We start from the raw sequence: 24,489 nt of genomic DNA on the forward strand, positions 1-24,489 counted from the left end.
TATATACATACATATATACATATATCTATACGTATATATATACATATATATACATATATATATACATATACAGATACATATATACATATGTGTATATGCATATATATACATATATACACATATATACATATACATATACACATATATATACATACACATATACATATAAATACATACATACATACATATACATACATATACATATATATACATATACATACATACACATATATGTGTACACACATATACATACTTATATATACATATACATATATATACGTATACATATACATATATATGCATATACATATACACACATATACATATATACACATACATATATATATACATACGTATATATACATATTCATATATACATATACATACATATGCATACATACATGCACATATACATACATACGTATACATACATATGCATACATATATATACATATACATGCATATACATATACATACGTGTACATATGTATACACATATACATATGCACGCACACACTTATATACACATACATAGTTATATACATACATATATACATATGCATACTTATATATATACATATACATACATATATATATACATACATACTTATATACATATACATGCATTCTTATATACATATACATACATACTTAATATGCATATATATACACATACATACATATATACACATACATACATATGATGATTGGAACGTCTTCTCAGACGAGTGCCACTCCCTCAGACACTGAAAGTTCATGAGCCCGTAAATGACATTTAGTCCTGCCGGCGAATTCACATGCTCAAGCAGACATGACACTAAAGACGGTCATTGGTATACCCACATATATATATATACACGCACGCACACATACATATATACGCATATCACACACATATATACGTGCATACATATACAATACACATTACGCTCACATACCTATACATACACACACATGAAAACATACTCAAGGCGGTCATTGGTATACATACATATAAATATATGCATGCATATATACGTACATACACGTCTATAAGCATGCGCTCATATATACCCATATACATACACAATGCATAATATACAAACATAATATACATACCCACATGCATGCATACACATATACATACAGATACACACATATACAAATACATACATACACTTAAACATACACATAGTACACACATGCCCATATATACATACACTTACCTACATATACGTACACATACATATATATATGCATTCATACACATACACTCATACATGCGCATACGCACATCCATACATACACATATATGCATATACACACATACATGCATACAAACATATATAAATGTATATACATACACACACAAACATATATGTACACAGACACATATGCATACATATGCACATAGATATAAATACATATAAACACACGTGTACGTATATAAATATACAGACACATACATATATAAATATTTCTTGCTCGTCCGTCGAAGTCGACGATGACCAAGATATCAATCAGTTCGGCGTCAGGGATTTGTAGGTCCTGAGATGGCTGATGAGGCCAATCCGTGCTCGGCAGACTCTTCCACACTCTGGACACGTGAAGGCGGTATCGGCAGGCTGTGAACCGGCAGCTTTCTCCTTCCTCCTCTTGCGCTTCTGCTGGTCGTGTGTCATATGTTGATGCTCTGCCTTGTCGGCTCCTAGGCTGATGACGCAACGCCAGGCCGAACGTTTAGCAGCGCGACTCTCCCAAGACTGGGGGCTGATGTCAAAGTCTTTTAGGGACGTTCTCAGACAGTCTTTATATCGTTTCTTTTGGCCCCCTGCATTCCGCTTTCCCTGGCTGAGTTCCCCATAGAAAAGTTGTTTGGGGATTCGGCTGTCGTGCATGCGATAGACATGGCCTGCCCACCGGAGCTGGGTTTTGCGGATTATGGTGGTGATGATATGGAGCCCCGCGCGCTTCAAGACTTCTGTGTCAGGAATTCTGTCTTGCCAGCGGATGTTGAGAAGATTGCGGAGGCATCTGAGGTGGAAGCCATTCAACTGTTTTTCATGTCTTTTATATGGCGTCCAAGTTTCACATGCGTAGAGTAGGGTTGTCAGGACGACCGCTCGGTATACTAAAAGTTTGGTTGCGAGTGTAATGCTTCTCCTCTTCCACCTATTGTCTCTAAGTCTTCAAAATGCACTGCTCGCTGTGGAGATCCTATGGTTAACCTCACTGTCAATGTTGGCGGTGCGGGAGAGGGTGCTGCCAAGGTAAGTGAATTGCTCCACAGCATGGATCTTCTGCCCTTTGACAGTGATGCCGGGTTCATGGTATGCATCTCCTGGGGCGTGTTGGTACATGACTTCTGTCTTCTTTGTACTGATGGTGAGACCAAAGTTGTCACAACTGGTGGAAAATCCGTCCATTTGACGTTGCATCTCTATCTCATTTGGGGCATTAAGGGCACAGTCATCGGCAAAGAGAAGGCCTCTGATGATGGTTTCCCTCACTTTCGTGACTGCCTGCATTCGCCTGATGTTAAACAATTTCCCGTCACATCTGTACTTGATTGCAATGCCAGAGTGACTGTCTTTGTAAGCGTCCTGGAGCATGGCAGAGAAAACCATGCTGAAGAGCGTCGGGGCTAAGACACAGCCCTGCTTGACCCCGTTGGCCACAGGGAAGGGCTCTGAGGGGTCGCCGTCATCCAGGACACGGGCGGTCATGCCCTCGTTGAACTGCCTGACAATGGCGATAAACCTGTCTGGATAACCAAATTTTTTCATGATCCGCCAGAGGTCATTTCGGCAAACAGTGTCGAAGGCCTTGGTCAGGTTGACGAACGTGGTGTAGAGGCCCTGACGCTGCTCGACACACTTCTCCTGCAGTTGGCGTGCAGCAAAGATCATATCAGTCGTCCCGCGGCCCGCTCGAAAGCCACACTGGCTCTCGGGAAGACGACCATCTTCAAGGTGCACCAGCAGGCGGTTGAGAAGGACGCGGGCGAGGATTTTCCCGGCGATGGAAAGAAGGGATATCCCGCGGTGGTTGTCACATGACTGACGATTTCCCTTGCGTTTGTAAATGTGAACGATAATAGCATCACGAAAATCTTGGGGTAATTCTTCATTCTCCCACATGGATTGGAAGAGTTCTGTTAGTCTTAAAAGCATTGTAGGTCCAGCAGTTTTGTATACTTCAATAAATACATATATAAATGTATATACATACACACACAAACATATATGTACACAGACACATATGCATACATATGCACATAGATATAAATACATATAAACACACGTGTACGTATATAAATATACAGACACACACATATATAAATATACATATAAATATACATACATAGATAGATATAATGATGGCAGATTAATTGTTACATGTACCCAGCATTTCAGGCGTACACACGGCACAGCCTTTTTTTATCGCCACAGGACTTTTTTTTTTAATAGATACTGTTTTCTTGAGATGAAACACATTTAATATATATATATATATATATATATATATATATATATATATATATATTCATCGGTTTATGTGCATTTTAAATAACAAAGGTTACGGACAAGTTCACATTAAAAATATCCAAATATTATTTGAAAAATCCAGAACATTTCATTAAAAGTTTATTTTTATATATTTTATGAACATTAAGTAAAACATATCTGGGTAAGAATTGGATTTTTACCTAAAAGTAGATTACTTTGAAGTATTGAAATCATAGAAATGGGCAAATAGTACAGTGTAGTATCCTTTTTTATAATACAAATAATCCTTTTTTTTTTCTTGTTCAGTGAAAAAGGAATTTTTCTAGAGTGAGGTAATTTTTATTTTTGTTCCAATTCAGAGTCCCTTATTTTTATTGTTAGCATAATTTCACCCATATTAAAAACCTATATGGTATCTAAGCATGTGCTTTCAAGGAGGCAAGTAAATGCAAACAAAGACTGTTTTTCTTTTAGGGGAGAGGTTATGTACGAGTAAGATTTTCCGAAACAACTTTTATATACATTTTTAATTGTTAGTTTGAAACTAAACTATATTAATTTAGATGAACAATTGCGCTTAAAAAAAGATTGTACGTTTTTAATCGAAGATTTTAAATGGAGAACTAGAAAAAAAAATTAGAAGAAAATACCTTTTTAAAAAATAATTTCTAATCTCGTTCTAGTCAGTGTCAGCGTTTCGTACTTAAGAAAAAACCCGGATTCCGTTAGCGAACCACACACAGGACTCATAAATTACACAAAGCCCGAAATAGTTAAAATCAGTACAAAAATCATAGAGACAATTAGCTTATAAACAAAAAAAACTTATAGCTTAAATCAGTAGATTAATGATAACACTATTCCTTATAAAAAGAAAGTTGCATTTATTCAAGTACATATCGATAACTATTACCCCTCGATTACAAAAATCATCTTCGATAAAGCCCTAGACTTTGCATCCTTCCTCTCATATCTACAGTCAATAAAATTAAACATTAAAAATGTAGAAAAAATGATCTTATTAGCTAGGGTCAGCAATGAAAAAAAAACTCAGGTCGGATCTTTTTATCTTTACATGGGCTCTTTGGATTCTGCAGAAAAAAACTGATAGTTGGATTTTTTATTCAATAAACATAACTAGAATAAGCAATACCAGAAATATAGAATTCTATATGGGCGAGAAACCACTAGTCCTCGAGAATGCTGACAGCCTCAAATGTGAAACAACGAAGGAAGCTCTAATAAAAGAAATAAAAATAATTAATTTAAACATTAAAATGAAATCTAATTCTAAAATAGTAAACTTCCTTGATGATACTTTTAACCTAGCAAAAGAATTCATATAAACCATACGCTTAAAATGGTTTCCATCTATTATATATACACTCCTTATCACATCATTAAACACATCGCCAAATACATAAAAAATAGAATTATTACCATCTCGCTTCAATGAGAAATTTTAATAAGCACAAAACTTTCAACGACGAAGCCTTAAAAAAGCGTATATTCCAATACCACCACCTGCTACATTGAAATAAACCCCCTTAATTATAATGCAAATAAATAAGACAGAGCTACGATAAAAATTTGTAAAACTCACTTCCGTCTAAACAACATATTACATCAAACGTTTAATAAAAAATACTATAAAACTCAATTACAGTTGCAGTGACAATTTCGAAAGTAAAATAAAAAAAACACACTAGCAACAATAATTACAATTAAATTAGTTACACTGAAAATTGCAACTTCATAAATAAGGCAGTATGCATACTTGAACCAAAATGCGCACAGACTAAAGTTGTTTACAAAGCCACTTTTGCACCAATAGGAATTCTAAATGATAAAGAATTTTATATCGAGTTTACTGAAAATTCGTTTAAGATCTTTTTAATGCCCACAAATGCTTATTTACTAATTCCAAAACGCCACGCAATCACTCCCCAACAACCCACTAATTAAGCAAAATCTAAATATTTTCTAACACACGGGAAAACGGGAAATTCGTAAAAAATGCAATACTTGTAAATTTCTAGTTTTCTCTTGCTTTGGTTGGCTGATGACAATTTCTATTACTAATTTTAAATACAGCGAAATATTAAATATTAAAAATGGGCAGCCAATTGTTTGCAAACATTGCAACTCCAACCTTTCAGCAACTTCATACTATACGGAAGCACTTTAATTAAACACAATGTAACTCAAGCAGAGTAACGTTACTTTATTACATTAGTAAAATATTAATAATAATAATAATAATAATAATAATCATAGTAATAATAATAATAATAATAATAATAATAATAATCATAGTAATAATAATAAGCATTATAATAATTGTTCTTTACCGTTTTTCATCACAATTAATTATGAAACCATACTTATCAGTCTTATATTTCATTAGTGATTATATGTATTTTTTATCAAATGTGTAATAATTATGAAATTATAGTTATTTCGCTGTTGTCCCAGTAGTAATAAAATAACTATTATTAAGATTTTATTCCATTAGTAACATGAATAATGATAATAGTTATTTATATGTTATTCCGTCCGTTATAATTAAAAAGTTATAACAGTTTATGTTTTATTCCATTAATAATACGATTAATAATAATAATAATGATAATAATGATAATCATAATAATAATAATAATAAAAATAATAATAATAATAATAATAAATTATATTTTATTCCATTAGTAATAATAATAAAATAATATTTATGTATCCTTTATCCATTAGTAGTTATAATAGTTATTATCTTTTATTCCATTAGTAATCATTATAACATAGTTATTTATTTTTTATCTCACTAGTGTGACAACCCCCCCCCCCTAGATTCCTACTTGGTGTTCTCTAGGTAATTAGGAGAGAGCTAATAGAAGGTCGCGCCAAGTATCATTCCGTTATTTCCTCCTCCGTCAGGCAAGATTATTTGGATGGGGTAGGTGTATTCAATCTTTGACTTGGAACGATACTTATAGGCTCAGGGTTAATTTGTAGGTGGGCGAACGTGACCAGATCTCGTGGAAGAAGGAAAGAAAGAACAAACACATCATTGTATGTACATATATACAGCTTTCCCTTTTTATTTATTCTTTTTATTTTTACAATGTATAAAAACAAAGACATAAAAACAGTGGAAAGAAAAATGTTCCAGCCAGTTGGCCATAGTTCAATTTGGAGGCTAGTTCATCTCCTCCACCTCTTCCCTCTTTTTCTTATTTCAAATCTGTTTTGTTTTGTTCCACTTTTTTTTTACATATGTATCGACCCTTACATGCCGGAATGTGTTAGTCTCACAAAATACAAAATATGTCCAAGGGAAGTACACCCTATATATATATATATATATATATATATATATATATATATATATATATATATATATATATATATATATATATATACCCTATATATATATATATATATATATATATATACCCTATATATATATATATATATATATATATATATATATATATATATATATATATATATATATATATATAGTTTCTCTCTCCTTGTTTATTGTGCGTATCTATTTATTCGCAACTTCTGCCCCCTTTTATTTTTATTTTTTTGGGGGGGAATGTAGTGCCGGAATGACATGTTTTTATTTTATTTTATTTTATTTTTTTAGCGACCGCCGGCGGGGATAGCAGTTTATATCAATAACAGCAATTCCGACTCACCTTCGCAAAGGGCCCTGTTTTTCTTTTTTTTTTTTTTCTTTTAACCGTTAATTTGAGATAAATGTTTTCTCTTTTTTTATCTCCTTCTTTTATCATTGATGTTCCATCGCTCTGTATCCTATAGTTATATATATATATATATATATATATATATATATATATATATATATATATATATATATATAGATATATATAAATATATATATGTATATATTGACGCGTAGCATCTTTGGAAACGTCTCCGCAACTGCCCTCCAAAGTTTTCCGATTTATGCCCCCTCAATTCCGGCGCAAATATTTTTATTTTTATTTTTTTTTACGTTTCCTCCAATCTTATTGGTCCATTTGTATCGCCTGATTTTTATTTCCCAATCGGGTGATCCTTTCGCTTCCTTTCATGCTATCATCAGCATCATCATTTTATAACATCATCATCATCATCGCCCAATTAAGTTCAACTGTTTTTTTTTTATGTGCATATATACAATTACAGTTACACCCTCACACATTTTGGAAAAGAAAAATGTTTCATTTTCCTTTAAATCCAGTCCATGGATTGTATATACGCTATCATATATCTGGGCGTTTGGTTTTCATTTGACCTGCCTGGAAGTTTCCGATTCGTCTTAGTCGATTTCTTGGCAACACAGTTTTCCTTCCCTCTCACGTAATTTATTTCTAAATTATATTCTTGTAGGATGATGTACCAGTTTTGTAATCGTTTGTTTTTGTTCCTCATTCTGTTTAGAAAAACTATCGGGTTGTGATCGACGTATACCTTGGTAGGCATTTTTCCTGCGGTTATATAAATCGCAAAATTGGTTACTGCCAGCAGAAGCGCCAATGTTTCCTTTTCTATTGTTGAATAAGCTCTTTGCTGCTTGTTTAACTTCTTGGAGAAGTAACTGATATGTCTCAATTGTCCATTGTGGTCATTTTGGGGATATCACTACTCCGATTCCAGTTTCACTAGCATTTGTGTGGAGGCTAAATGGTTTCTCAAAATCTGGTGCCAACAGTACGGGTTCGTTACCCAACATGTTTTTATGGCCTTAAACGATTCTTGACATTCTCGTGTCCACCGAAATTGTGTTCCCTTTTGTAAGAGACTTGTCAAGGAGGTTGCGATCCCAGATAAATTTCGGCAGAATACTTGATAGTATTCAGCCATTCCCAGGAACCTTCGAACTCCTTCCACACTTCCTGGCCTCGGATATTCCTTTATACTTTGCCCTTTGATCTCCATTGGGCTTACGTGTCCATGTCCTACGACATGGCCCAAGTACTGAACCTCTGCTCTTCCGAATTCACTCTTCTCCAGGTTAATTGTTAAGTTGGCATCATTCAACCGCTTGAAAACTTCCTCTATACTCTTCAGGTGTGCTTCCCATGTTTCAGTATAGATGACGATGTCATCTATATACACACCAACATTTTGTATTCCCGCTAAGCATCTATTCATTAGGCGCATAAAGGTTGCTTGGGAATTTCTCATTCCAAACGGCATGACATTGTAGTGGTATGTTCCGTCTGGCACCACAAATTCAGATGCAAGTATCGTTTGGTCTGTCAAAGGCACTGACCAGTATCCCTTTAGGAGGTCACACTTGGTAATAAATTTTGCCTTCCCGATCCGATCGATGCAATCTTCCATTCGTGGGATTGGATAAGAACCCTGGAACCCGGCGTCGAATGAGGACTTTCTTGTCGGTAGGAGAATCATTACCTCCTCACCTACGCTGAATTGTCTGGCCTTAGACCTTTTATGATAAATGCGTTGCATCTTTTCCTGAGACTTGCTCAAGTAGGTTTCTGCTATCTTCCACGCGTCCTCTAAGTTTTTTCGCAGGTCCTCTACATATCTAGATACCAGCTGGGGTGATTTTTTTTTTCGATTATTCCATTGTTCCTTCGCCATCTTGAGTGGATTCCGCCTTTCTCGTCCATAAACCAGCTCGAACGGCTGTATCCTAATGATTATTGAACCAAATCTCTAGCAGCAAAGAGTACAAAGTGTAATTCTTTATCCCAATCATCCTGCCTCTCCGTGCAGTGGGCGCTCAGCATGCTTTTAGGGTTGCATGGAACCGTTCTAAAGCGCCCTGCGACTGGGGGTTATATGGGCTTGCCGTGACATGCTTTATTCCTAGCTGTTCAGTTACTCTCTTGAACAGGTTTGACGTGAAATTCGTTCCCCTGTCAGTTTGGATGGTTCCGGGGATTCCAATTTTGAAAAATAGTTTAGCAATGCTTCTATTATTTTCTTCGTGGATATCGTCCGCAACGGTATAGCTTCGGGGAATTTAGAGCTGGCGTAAATTGCAGTCAGTAGATACTGGTGTCCTGCCTTCGTCTTTGGTAGAGGGCCTACGCACTCAATTATCACCCTCTCAAAGGGGTTCCCCGAGATTGTTATTGGTTTATGCGGTGCTGGGGGAATGTCTGGTTTAGGCTTTCCCGCCCGCTGGAATGTCTCGCATGAGTTACAGAAACTCTTTGTGCTACCTCTTATGCCTGGCCAGTAGAAGTGCCTCAACAGCTTCTCATATGTCTTTCTTATGCATAAGTGTCTTGCCAGTGGAACTTCATGCGCCAATTTTAGCATTTCTTCACGATACCCCCTTGGCATGACTATTTGGTGATAATGCCCCTCTCTTCGCCTTTCTGCTTCCCAGCATGATAGCTCATTTTTAATATTCGATCTTCGATGTAGTATTGTTGAGCGTGCCTCTCATCACTTGGTTTATCCACTTGTTCATATAGCTTCCTTAAGCTATCGCTCCTTTGAGCTCTCTCCACCTCCTTACGATGTTTGTCTAATAAGGGAATCCTTTCTTCACCTGTATTTTTCCTTTTACTTAGCAGGTTATATGTGTGTGCTCTCTGGTCTGTGTTTTCCTCATAATCGTTCTCATCTATCTGCGCTAATTCGATTTTAGCTTCGTTTCCCAGTAGAATGTATATTTTATTTATAGGGAGTGTCTTCACCACCCCGACTTTTATCTTCTTCCTGACTTTCCCCGCTATAAGTTCCGCTTCTTTCAGGGGTACTCGCATGGTTCTTCATCCTATGAATCGGATTGCAACGAAGTCTCTCGCCTGACCGCATGAACCTTTTCCTCTAAAATTTGGGATTGCGCGGCACCTGTGTCTTTTAAAATAATCACGGGGGTGCCATTTCCGTCTGCATCCACAATTTTCCCCTTCTTGTGAAGGGTTGGTAGGTCTCGTCCTCCTGAGCTGAGGATATTATCCCCTGTGGTCTGGCATCTCCCATCCTTTTTATTCCGCGTCCACGCCCTAGTTTCCCACATTTATAGCATGTAGTTTGGTTGAACTTCTTCGTTAGCATTGTCCGACTGTTAATCATGTCGTCCTTCTTTACAGTTGGCTCTGTTGGACCGTTTATCCGATCTGTCGTAATAACTTTACTTTTTCCTCTTTTACGGGTTATTACAAACTCATCAGCCAGGACTGCCAGTTCGCTTCCAGTATTAAATTTCCTTTCATTTAGGAAAATCCTCATTTTTTGAATGACTGATTTTTATTTTTCCTTTGTGCTCTGAACTTCTGCCTATATGCTTCGGGCACAAGTTCAAAACTTTGTAATATGTTTTTGGACCTTATCATAGTCTGTGCTTTCCTCTGCTGAGAGTGTGGTAAAAGCTTTTTGTGCTTTTTCCGACGAGCACTGTCTGTAAAAGAAACACCCATTTATTTTTTGGCCAATTTAAGTTGGTCGCTGTATTTTCAACATGTGGAAAATATTCATCCACATTCGCCTCCACAAACTTTGGTACCATTCTTACTTGGTGGGTTAAGTCAAAAGCACTACGGTCTGCTTCCCGCATCATCTCTGACAGTATGAATTCCCTCAGTCGTATCTCCTGCTCTAGCTTGGCTTTCTCGAGCTCCAGCCTTGTTTGTAGTTTGTATTTATCCAATTCCATCTGTTCCCCAGTTAGATCGGCTGTTTCACCAGGTAGCTTGTCTAGTACTTCTGGTTCGAGGATTTGTTCGTCTACCATGTGTTCGGATATAATTCTGATTATTTTTCCTTCCTCATTGATTTTTTGGTTTGTAAATCCAGCTTATGACTGATTTCGAGTAGTGCGCTCTTTTTCATCATGTGCAACTTTCCAGCGACGGCTCCTCCAAAAAATCTTCCACTACATCCATGTATGTTCGTTCACAAGTTAGAAATAAAATTGGTGTGTATATATATGTATATTCCTTTGGCTTACGAGCCCCGAATATGATGTTACCTTTGCTGGTCTCGTTGTCTACGTCTTGAAAAGAAAATCTGCGTAGTTTAGTTTTTCAGAGCTCCTAGATTCTGGTGCGAATATAATTGTTCTTTTCCGAGAAAAAGAAAAGGATTCTTTCAATGACTGTCCATATGCTTTTCTTTATACGTGTGGTCGATTTCCCTTTTTTTTATATTGTTAAAAAAATCCCGGACGAGGTTCCCATGTGACGACCTCCCCCCCTAGATTCCTACTTGGTGTTCTCTAGGTAATTAGGAGAGAGCTAATGGGGAAGGTCGCGCCAAGTATCATTCCGTTGTTCCCTCCTCCGTCAGGCAAGATTATTTGAATGGGGTATGTATATTCAATCTTTGACTTGGAACGACACTTAAAGACTTAGGGTGAATTTGTAATTGGGCGAACGTGACCAGATCTCGTGGAAGAAGGAAAGAAAGAACAAACATCATTTTGTGTACATATATATATATACAGCTTTCCCTTTTTATTTATTCTTTTTATTTTCACAATGTATAAAAACGAAGACATAAAAACAGGGGAAAGAAAATTGTTCCAGCCAGTTAGCCATAGTTCAATTTGGAGGTTAGTTCATCTCCTCCACCTCTTCCCTCTTTTTCTTATTTCAAATCTGTTTTGTTTTGTTCCACTTTTTTTTTACATATGTATCGACCCTTACATGCCGGAATGTGTTAGTCTCACAAAATACAAAATATGTCCAAGGGAAGTACACCCTATATATATATATATATATATATATATATATATATATATATATATATATATATATAGTTTCTCTCCCCTTGTTTATTGTATGTATCTATTTATTTACAACTTCTGCCCCCTTTTCTTTTCCCTTTTCTTTTTATGAGTGTAGTGCCGAAATGACATGTTTTTATTTTATTTTATTTTTTTGGAGTCCGCCAGCGGGGATAGCAGTTTATATAAATGACAGAAATTCCGACGCAACTTTGCAAACGGCCCTGTTTTTTTTCTTTTAACCGTTAATTTGAGATAAATGGTTTCTCTATTTTTATCTTCTTCTTTTATCGTTGATGTTCCATCAACGGGTTCGCGCTGTATCTATTTGTTATATATATATATATACATATATATTTCCAATCCAATATATATATATATATATATATATATATATATATATATATATATATATATATATATATATATATATATATATTGACGTTCGTCATCTTTGGAAACGTCTCCGCAACTGCTCTCCAAAGTTTTCCGATTTTTTGGCCCCTCAATTTCGGTGCCAATATTTTTTTCCTCCCATCTTATTGGTCCATTTGGATCGCCTGATTTTCCTTTCCGAATGTGGTGATCCTTTCGCTTCCTTTTATGTGACTATCAGCATCATCATTTTAAATGACGACCATCATTTTATATCATCATCATCATCATCATCGTCATTATAATTATAAACCAATAGTTATTCATCATTTTTCGATTAATAATAATAATAATTAAAATAGTCGTTATTTATATTTGTTCCAGTTATAAAATTAATAATAGATAGCTATCTGTTATTACATTAGTATTAGTGATAACATTTTAATTATATGTCTTAGTTACTTACCTTACTCAGGTTTCCTTAAATAATAAAAGCAGCATCATATGCTTATTAATACCTTAACTGTCTCAAAACTAAATAAAAAAACACTTCGAATCCTCACATTTCCAAACTTAACTTAAATCTCGTTACCGCTCAATAAATATATTACAGTTTCCCGGTGTTCGACAACCTTTACTGTTATCATTATAAATCTCTAATTGTTATCACTTTCATTCATCTGAAAAGATCGTGTATTACTTTCATTGGGCGCATGTATTTACCTTTGTAACGAGGCGTACCTGCATCTACCACGCCTAGTCTAACTGGAGACCACAGAAACTCTAACCAAATTACAACTGCTTTCTCTTGACACGTGTTAGACATACTTTTTGTCGGTATTCATGCCCTTCTCTCTCTTTTCCGAACTGTCATATGTTCTCTTTTTCTTCTTGTATTTTTTTACATTATTTGATTTTTATATTTTATACTATATGCCATTAATCCATTCCTTTTTAATTAAAAATCCACTCCCTTAATTTTAATTCTTTTTAATTTCTTTCTTTCTATTCTTAATTTTTAATTTCAATTCTAATTATAAATTTAATCTATATTTATTTCCTCATCTCTTTTTCGTTTTCTTTTATGTCACCCCTCTCCTCTCTCTCTATCCAGCTACGATTTAACAAACTAAGTATACAACTCTCCTTTTTTTTTTACTCTTTTTCAGTGGTTGCTTGCAGCTCTGAAATCGGATCTACTTTCAGTACATCTATTAAGTTAGACGCAAGGGGAAAAGTTTTTTGTATGCAATTGGAGCAGCGCATTCTGGAACATACCATAGATGGCTGTTAGTTTTTGCAAAGAGTATAAAAAGACATATACCTACAGTTTACCATTCCGTCAAATCTGATGATATAGAGTACATATTCAACTTTAAACATAGAACGTAGAGGTTGATCTGATATACATGTATGAAGACTATCCCTTGTAGACTAGAGTACCAATATGCTGTACGATGAAGAATCTTCTGAGAACATATTACATTTCGTTTGTATTTTAACTCTTAAAACAGAGTGTTCAGAAGATTCCAGTGGAGACTAAGCGAAGGATGTACATAGCTCAGAGCAAGTAATGGGAAAAAAAGTTTTAGAATACGTGCATACTGACCGTCAGTGTCGGACTCACGGGTGGATACGTGAACAATTTGAGTTATGTCCTAAGCAATGGTGAACCGTGACAGAACGTCCCCTCATCATCTGTTCTGATTGAGTGGCTAACATTACGAACATTGAAGTCTCCACAACGTGAATGTTAGCCGAATCAGTTTTTTTTTATATATGCCGATTAAGATATGTACTCCGTATTTATGTAGGCGTAAAGGGTAAATGTAATCGCTGCTGTGTGAGTAAGTTCAATCCAAAAGCACATATAAGGCAATTAAATATATTTTATGGTGATGCCCTCACCACATGGAAATCCATCTCTTATATAGGCACATATGTCATGCCCAATGCAATCTTGGGTGGAATTTAGAATTTTACAGTTTAATTTATTTAAGTCATTAAGGAAAATAATCGGTGCAATGCCCGTTTCGCTAAGGAAAGAATATGTCTAGTTTTGTCTCCTATAATTCAGTTTCGACCCTTGGAAGGGTGAAATATAAACCTTTGATGTTGTAAAAATTGATATGACATTTGTTAATCATGTTGGAAGCGGGAGTTCTGGGTTTTGTGTATTTTTCTAGGGGTTTTAATGATGGAGTTTGGGGGTTATCGAAAAGGTCAACAGCCTTTAGTTTAGTAGAAAGAGAAAGACAGGGAGAAACAGAAACGAAGAAATGTTTGTGTTGCCTATGATTAAGTATAGCTGTAAGAATTACCAGTAATATGGCATCGTGAAACCCCAACAAAGGATACTGCATTGCCCAGTATCCATTCACCAAAAGGGAAATACAGCAGCCTCATTACTTTGTACCTGCTGATAGGACGGCCTCTTCCGTGGTTAATTCAAGCTATAGGTACCTGATAATGTATTCTTAGTTGAAACGTTTACCTTCAGTGACATATCTACAAGAAAAGACAGAGAAACAACAATTTCCGAGATCTAATGCATTTTAAAAAGGATTTATGGGAGTAAAATGTAATGTCAAATAATTGTCTTGGACATTATGCTTTCATGAAATAAGTATTCAGTTCCGATAGTTCTTCGGGAATATTTCGATAAAGAATCCGTTTGACGTAATAAAAACTCGAAATCTTCCAAGAATTGGTGCTTAACGTACATGAAGAAGGGCTAGACTTTGCACGAGAACTTGACATAAAAATACTGTCGACCTAGAATACAGTTTTTTCTTCTGATTTTGTCAGAAAATATTACACTCATTCTTACTGAGGACAGAGAATAAAATTATCAGAAGCGAGAATTACAGGAGCCGTCTATACCGCATCCACAATGCATTTTTATTCTCCATCAAAATAATAAGTATACTACCTCATATGAGTTAAATTGAAATGTTATGGGGAAAGTCTGGCTACAGCTTCCCCTCGCACTGAAATAAAGAAAAAGCATCGGTAAGCAAAGTTTACTTATGTAATTCTTTCGGCAATTGGCTGTTTCTTCGAGGCATTCCCGACTTAAGGAAAATTGTTTACCCTTTTTTCTAACATAGTCGACGTTAGGTGGCACTATATTTGTATTCGTATTTGAAAAGTCTACTAAAGAATAGCGTCAGCAATTTTTCTCTTGCAGAAAAAGGGGTGGACTGACATTCGTTAAAAATTATAGAATGCGTTTATTTTTGGAAAATAGCAAACGCGTCACAAACCGCGAATGGGTAAAAAAATCCTATAAAAAATTAACAGTAGAATAATAAATGTAATGAACTATAATCATATATATATATATATATATATATATATATATATATATATAGTTGAAAAATAAAATTAATATAACATTAACATTTGCATTAAATAAAAAATAAATATATTCAAAATTATCTGATAACCATTAATATTCAATGCATAACTTTTAAGGATAATCTTAGCGTAAGATAACTGCGTTTTACAAATTAAAAAAAAAACGTCCGGCAGTGGGGCTAGCGTATCGTTTAAGTGATACGAGGGGCAGAAGTGAGTGGCGAATAGACTTGTCATATTTTGAGTCTATATTGTAAATCAGCTCGCAAGATAAATTAGTTCATTCTTAAATCAATGTAACCATTATACATTTAATAAAACACAAATAAATATATTAATAAAAAATTAAATCAATAAAATTAATATAAAATGTGCATCTAATAAAAAAAAGAAAGTAAAAATCTCAAGTTTACAACTTATATGCTGAAAGCATCTGTCGCTACACAAGGGACAGAGAGCGCCACAGAAATGTATGTATATATATATACATATATATATATATATATATATATATATATACATATATGTTTTCACAAGTGACGGCACGGCCCTTAACAAATCTCTCCACGCAATACCGAACACCACCGCCGAGTCGACACGCCACGCCACACCACGAACAGACACTGTTGAATCGACACACATGTTCCAAGCAGGACCGAACAATCTCGCCAAGTCGACACGATACAAAATGCAATAAGACTAGACACTTTATCAAACCTGTGTGTTTCAGAACCCGCAAATCACTTATCGGATTATTCTTTTTCGTAGCTGTTGGCCGAAAGAAAATCGTTACTTAGGGTAAAAAGGGAATAGTTAATTAGTGGACTTGATGTGTAATCGAAAGGTCCATGGTTCGCCTTGCACTGCAGTAGGCCGGACTCATACACTTGTGCGCTTCCGCGAATGCTCGGCACATCATCTATCTAAATTGCACAACTACTAAGGATCGTCTGAGCTTGATAGAACTATGCGTATGATTGAAAATTAAGCGTCGTAACGTGCCATTGTTCGGCAGTTAGAAAAGTGTCTCGGTTAAGTGATACGAGGGGCAAGGGCGGGACAGAGAATAGAATAATCTGATTTTTATGCTATATTTTAAATTAACTTGTGGGTTAGAATGACTAAGTACCTAGACCAGAAAAAATATGATACATTAAATAAAACACAATCAAATAAAATAATATGAATTAAAACTAAAATCGGTATAATTAATATAATTTTTTTTATTACATTTTCACCCCAAACAAGGCAAATTGCCACTTTGGTGTAGGGGGCTACTATCAGGGGCAACAACTACTGGGGTACTATGTAGGGATTTGGGCAGCAAGATGTCGGTTCACGTTACACTTGTACTTCTGCACGTCAGTATTGTTGGGGAAGCAGGGACCTGGAATGGAATTCCAGAGTCTAGCGGTTCTGGGGAAGAAACTATTGGAGTAAAATATCTTCTACATCTAGGGATCTCTACAGTGTGGGGATGGGATTTAGCAGCGTGTCGGGTTTGTCGAGGGTGCTCAAATCGTGGGGGCACAAGTGATTGTAGTTCGTCAGAGCATTCACCACTAAAATACTTGAAGAAAAGGCAGAGGGATGCAACATTTCGTCGATGGGACAGAGGCTGAAGCTTACATGCCAGTTCAGGGCCTATCAGGTTTGCGACTCTCTTTTGAACCTTGTCAAGGAGCGAGAGACTAGTAGCAGATGCACCAGCTCAGATGTGGCAGCAATACTCCATACATGAGCAAATGGTGGCCTTATAGAGGTACAGGATACTTTCGGGTGTTAGTAGTTTTATAGCACGGTAGAGAGGGCCCACCTTTCTTGCAGCGGCCCTGGCAATACCTTCAATGTAATTGTTCCAACATGTTTCCTGTGAACGTTAGGCTTAGGAGTTTGAAAGATTGACTCTCAGATAAAGAGTAGTTGCCCATTGCTATGGGTGGTAGAGAGGGTTTCTTGTAATTATTGACTGAAACTAGTTTAGTCTTGGCAGCATTGAACGCGACCAACAACTTTTGTCCCCATTCCACTACAGATTAGAGGTATTCCTCTAGTTTTTCTGTAATTTCTTTATGAATGTGCTCATTCATCTTCCTGTCGTGCCTGCCATAGAGTGTAGTGTCATCAGCATATATACCCATCTCAGAGGCAATTTTGTTGGGGAGGTCATTTATGAATATCAGGAACAATAGAGGCCCAAGGATAGAACCCTGGGGCATCCCCGCATTTATATCATATTGTTTAGATGTACGACCGTCAAGGACAACCTGGATTTTTCTCTTATCTAAGAAGGATTGAATTATGTGAAGTATTCTACCAGTGATACCGAATGATCTGATTTTCCTGAGGAGACCCTCATGCCATACCCTGTCAAAAGCCTTTGATATATCTAGAGCTACCGCTCTGCCCTCCCCCGCTTTGCCCAGTGAATTGTATATACGTTCAGAGATCACAGTTAGGATGTTTGCTGTGGAACACGCTTGTCTAAATCCATATTGTTTGTAAGACAGTAGTTTAGCATCTGTAAGATGATGGACTAGACCATGGTTAATTATGGTCTCAAATATTTTGGCAAAAAGTGGAAGGAGGCTAATGGGGCGATAATTTGATTTGTCTGTCCTTTCGCTAGAATTCTTGAATACTGGTACAACAGAAGCAGTTTTCCAACAGCCCTGAAAGCAAGCTTCATTAAGGCATTTGTTGTAGAGTTTGGAGAGAACTGGAGCTACTTCGGCTGAGCAACTTTTTAATAGCACAGCTGGGATAAGATCGGGTCCACATGCTTTTGAAGTGTCAAGGTTTTTTATGATAGCATGCACCTGAGCAGGGGTGGTTTTCAGATCGTCTAGCGTGGCGTCTGTCCGCATAGGAAAGTCAGGTAGGGGGTGGTTGAAAGTGTCCAGTGTGGAGTTGGAGGCAAACCGACTGGCAAGCATGTTAGCCTTGTCGGTTGCTGAGGAGACAACCTCGTGATTGTTGGTTAGTGGGGGAATTGTTGATTGCCCATTATTTACTACACTGTTGTAGATTTTCCAGAAGTCTCGAGTTCCTAGTTTTTGTGCTTGAATGCGCTTTTTAGTAGTTTCCGGAAATTCTCTCTTAGCTGTCGCTATTTCTTTCTTAACGTTATTTCTAGCTTCTATATACTTCAGTTGGTTTGAACTGGACTTATGTCGGTTAAACCTACGGTATGCATGCTGCTTTTGAGCAATCGCAGTTGCACAAGTCGACGGAAACCATTGGGGAGAGTGGGGCTTACTATAAAATTTCCGCATGGGAACATGCGCTTCGATTGCAGTTTTGAACCAGTCAGTGGTCTCGTTTGCACATTGTTCAGCAGGGAGAGAGAAAATATTTCTCCATGGGGCATCTCTAATTAGTTCCTGATGGCTTCCCAGTCAGCCTTTTTATAATATCTCGTTGTTTTGAGCACTGCCTCTTCAGATTTGGCTCTAGAGTTTAGGACGATTTCAACCATTATCACTGTATGATCAGCGTTCCCGAGTGGGTTGTGGGCCTTCGTTATGCAGTCATCGGGCACTGTGGTCAAACACAGATCTAGAAGTGATGCGTGTTGTTCTTTCTGGTCAGGGAAACGGGTTGGAAACGTCACAATTTGTGATAGGAAGTGAGGTATAGTGAAGCTATGAGTTGTGCTGCCCGCTGCATCCGTGTAAGTAGAGAATCCAAGCCAGTATTTGTGGTGGGCATCAAAGTCACCAAATACATGTATTTTTGCGCTAGTGTTGAGGGGCAGTGCCGAGTCTATGCTGTCAGATACTTTGTTTATTATGGTGCAGTCCTGAGTCGAGGGAGAGCGGTAGAGAAAATAATAGTAGCTAATATTGTGTTGCATGTTTAGTCTAAAGCACGTAAATGCTTGATCATCTGTTTCTAGGTGTGTTTCTCTAGTCAAGGGAAGAGTATAACGAATGTAAACTCCAAGTCCGTGCATATGTCTGTCAGAGTCCTTACGGCAGAGTGGGAGATATCCAGGCATGTTAAAGTGGTTAGAGGGAATGGAGGAGTGTAGGTTAGTCTCACTTAGTGCTAAGATATCCGTGGTATTTGTAATGAGAAATTCTTCAACATCAGCTAAATTAGTTTTAAGCTCACGGATATTTGTGAATGAGAGCCTCAAGGGAGGAGGCAGGTTGAATTTGTTTGTCCCTAATCCTGGTTTAAGCTTATTTTTAGATTGAACTGTCGTCATATTTTTTTAAGAGTTTCGGTTTAGGTAAGGGGGAGCTAAACAAGAGGTTATGCAGAGCTTCAGACATGCATCACAAGGAGACCATCAGCTGACCTTTCTCCAAATAGGATTGTGGCCTCGGGAAAGCCCACCGGGGATGAGTGCAGGGTCCCTTTCCATGCGCATCATGGCACTACAAACAACCCGATATTATTCAACTGTTGATGGAGCAGCCGCTCTAAGCGCTACCAAAGAGTTAGGGCCCCTGTACAACCAGTCGGGAACAGCAGCCAGGAACTGTCAATCCGGTATCCTCAACCCATTAGAAGAAGGTCAACCCAATCTTATTACTCAGGCATATCTCATACTCAAGCACTGACAAATGTTTAGTTTTAGGGGTGGGGCGGGTTGGGAATGGGGAAAAACGGCGTTCGTTTCCCTAGCCAGGAAACAAGATCTACCGGTGGGTGTTTCTGTCGAATCACTGAGATAGTGTCTCTGCGCTTGACTAATAGGCAAAGAAGGAGTATGGAAGCCGGGCGATAGACATATCCTATCTACTCCTTAAGCAATTAAGGTTTGCAAACCGGTTAATTTGTTTGAGTCACCAGCTCTTGGAAGGTTGTCATCCAAGACTGAAGAGGACTCTCTCCCCTTCGGTATCGTTTCAGAGTTTTCCTTCTCCTAGACGGATTATCTGGGAAGACCTACTGGATCCGTCAGCACTGAGAGAGTTTTCTCCGCGCCTAGGTCTTAATCCAGGCATTTCTGCGACCCCGCGTGGTTAGTGTTACTGGGTTAGTTGGTAGGCATTATATCTCTGCTGATTAGTTACACTCCTAATTAGATATTTAGATTATCTAATTAAATATTTAGATTATCTAATTAAATATTTGCATTTAACAGAAAAGAAATTCAATATCTAAAATTCACAACTTAGCTACTTAAACGTGATTGCTTTACTGAATTATCTATAGATTTGTCTATGAAATACGTTTTGCATTTAATATTTTGATTCATGCTGCTCACACACACCCGGGATATATAAGAATAATGGGTCCCGGTCTGTAATTACTTGTACGTTTACATTTTGCAGATATGGTATATGTTTTTAAATACAATTGGTAATGGATTTGCATTTTTCAATGCTATCTAAGTTGCCACACCTGATTTGGATATTTTTGCACTGCTAAACTAGGAAATGCCTTGGTCTCTTTCTAATCAGATTTTTATACTAAGTTAATTCAAACGTAAAATCAGATATTTGGAAAAAGTCGATTACATTTTTGTGGCATTTTCTGCTAATATTTGTCAAACTATATCATCCATAATATGATATTAAGCGAACAATATCTTGCCAAAAACATATATTGATTAATTAATAAGGACATAAGTTTCACTAAATGGGCGTAAGTGGGCGTTGATAAAAGTATTTCCATAAAAATGCATGTAGTTTCATTATTGTTCAAACTTCAGTATTTGAATTTATGTTTCTCCTTACTCTTGGATAGCTCAGTTGCAGGGTGGCCTCTCTTTAGATTCGAAGAGTAATCAGCCATTAGAACTTCATCCTGGCGACCCTGATTCTTTAGGTTTATCCCTTTCATGTCCTGATACGATCTCTTTTGCCTGACCATAACTCATTGAATCTAGGTTCTCATTAAGCCGTTTCATATATAAGAGTAGGTGATGCACGTTGACGACAAGCTCACTACAATTTATAGGAAGCCGACCTTTACTGGCCTATATGTGAACTTGTTGTCTTTTGTACCAAAATCACGTAAGGTCGCCTTAATTAATACTTTGGTACATAGAGCCCTGATGATTTGTTCACCTAACAGATTGGACGCCAAACTCGATAAGATCAGGGAAATATTCATCAATAATGGTTATCCCGTTGATGATCAATAGATGACTGTATTTTCAAAAAGGTTGCGGATTTTAAATCCCCTAAAAAGTTTGGATTTTTGAAATTCCTGGTTTATCTAAAATTACCGAGGATTGGGGAGGGAGTAATAGACTTTCGAAACAGATTCGGAGAAGTATTTATGGCTGCTTTTATTCTGTGTCCTTGCGGTTGGTATATACTACGGGACTTGCATTCCCTTCTTTTCGCAAGGATAGTTTGCCTTACATCCAAAATAGCAATATTGTATATCAATTCAAATGCCAGTGCGATGCATTTTATGTTGGGCGAACATCCTTGCATCTTTTTACTCGTATAAACCAGCATGTTCCATCGAAGATCAGACAAGGGAGGATAGGGTCTGGTAGTCACCCTCCTTCTGCAGCCTTGGACTCTGCTATTGGCCAGCATTTGACGGACAATCCGTGCTGTGCCGATAGATATAAAATTGAATGGTTCGAGATGCTACATAGAGCGGACTCCAGAAACTATTTAAATATTTGGGGGCTGTCTCTATTGCGGTGCGGAAACCTTCTTTGGACCAGCAGAAACATCGAACGCATTGTTTGTCTTTGTGGAACTGTAGATCTCTTCTCCCGTTTTTTTTTTTGTTTTCCTCGTTGTGCAATTATTAAAATCGTTTTTTAAACGTTAATAAACTTTATTTTAGTGTCCCCATAATTTTTGGCACAATCAATAGTTCCCCCATAAGAACTCTTTACTTTCGACATAGTAGTAAGTTTCCGGTTATGATCCGGCAAGCTTTGTGGAGATCTGCGTCAATGCGGTGAGCATGGGCTGAGCGAGACCATACTGCAGCGAGTAACATAGGGCTAATGATGTTGTCCTTAGCGTGTGTGGGTTTGCTCCCCAACTCGAGTTAGCCAGTATGTTGACTAAGTTAATTCGAGGCGTGATCTTCTTTCGGAGCTTGTCAATGTGTGTCTTGAAGGAGTGAGTTCGGTCCAGTGTAATGGCAAGGTAGACTGGATATGGTTCATTTACTAGCTCCGTACGTTCCCATTGGATCTTCAGCTTCCTGATGGCTATGTGGTTGTTAAGGTGGAGACTACAAACTTTTGTTTCCCATGATTGGGATTGAGGAACCATTTCTTATAGTAGGAGGCTAGGGTTTTTAAGGCACTGGAGATTCTTTTCTCAATTGCTTCAAAGCTCTTGTCTTATGTCGCAAGACACGTGTCATCCGCATAGATGAATCTACGGATGTCTGTAAATTCTGGTAGGTCATTTGTATAGATGTTAAACAAAGTCGGCGCCAAGACAGAACCCTGGGGCAGACCATTCTTCTGTGACCTCCACCGACTCTGCCTACCATCCATTTCGACAAAGAATCTTCGATTCCGGAGAAGCGATTCTATAATGAAAACCATTTTTCATTTCTTCAAGGTCTGACCAAATTTCAGCAGGTGCTCGGTGGTTGAGGGCGTCATAGGCTACCGTGAGGTCGATAAATACAGCCCCTGTGATTTTTTTCTTTCATACCCATCCTCTATGTACTGAGTCAAGTTCAGAACCTGAACAACACATGAACGACCCTCCCTGAACCCAGACTGGTAGTCCGTAAGCTGGTCTTCAACTATTGGTGATATCCTGGCCAGAATGAGGCGTTCATACAACTTGTACAGTACACACAAAAAGGATATAGGGTGATAGCTAGATGGTAGTGTGGGATCTTTCCCTTTATAGAAGTGCTATAACTTTTGTCCGCCGCCAGATCTTGGGAATGTTGTATCCAGCAGCACAGTGAACAGTGATAGGATCCATTCACGAGATCTTGGCCCAAAATTCTGGATCATCTCTGTTGAGATACCATCGAATCCTGATGCCTTTCTAGACTTGAGATGTTTAATTCCAGTCTTCAATTCCTCCTCAGTAAATGGGAGGAGCATGTCATCAGACTCTTTGTGGACTTCGCCCATCTTCTCTTTCATCTGTTAAACGTAACCTCGTTCTCTGTGCAGTGGTTTCCCATTTATAAGTAGTTGGTGAGCAACTTGGTTTGGTGATACTGCTGCTGCTGTAGTGTCCGGTTTTGTTTTATCGCTTTTTAGCTTCTTTATTGTTTTCCATGCATTTTTGCTATCGTGGGTCATGTCCAGATCTGCAACGGTCTCCATCCCTCGCTCCCCACGGGCTGCAGATAGAGAGAACAACAGTTTGTTGCCCAGCTCAGTGTTAAGTTCTTCGAAAGGGTATCTGTTATATGCTTGTCCATTATTTTCATAGATGGTCTTACTTGTCTCGTCCAAGCCAGTTATGTATTTCTTCCTACAGCCCCTTGGGATGTTCTCCTCGGCAATGTGCCACACAACAGCTTGGAAGGCTTCATATCCTGAAGATACGGGGGTACATCATTAATTGTATTCTCTAAGTTGTTCGGGAAACCCTCCCAGTTAGCCCTACGATAGTTGAATCTGGTCATAGG

Source organism: Euprymna scolopes, chromosome 5, assembly GCF_053919585.1.
Source record: "Euprymna scolopes isolate OS-2025 chromosome 5, ASM5391958v1, whole genome shotgun sequence".
Lineage (NCBI taxonomy): Eukaryota > Metazoa > Mollusca > Cephalopoda > Sepiida > Sepiolidae > Euprymna > Euprymna scolopes.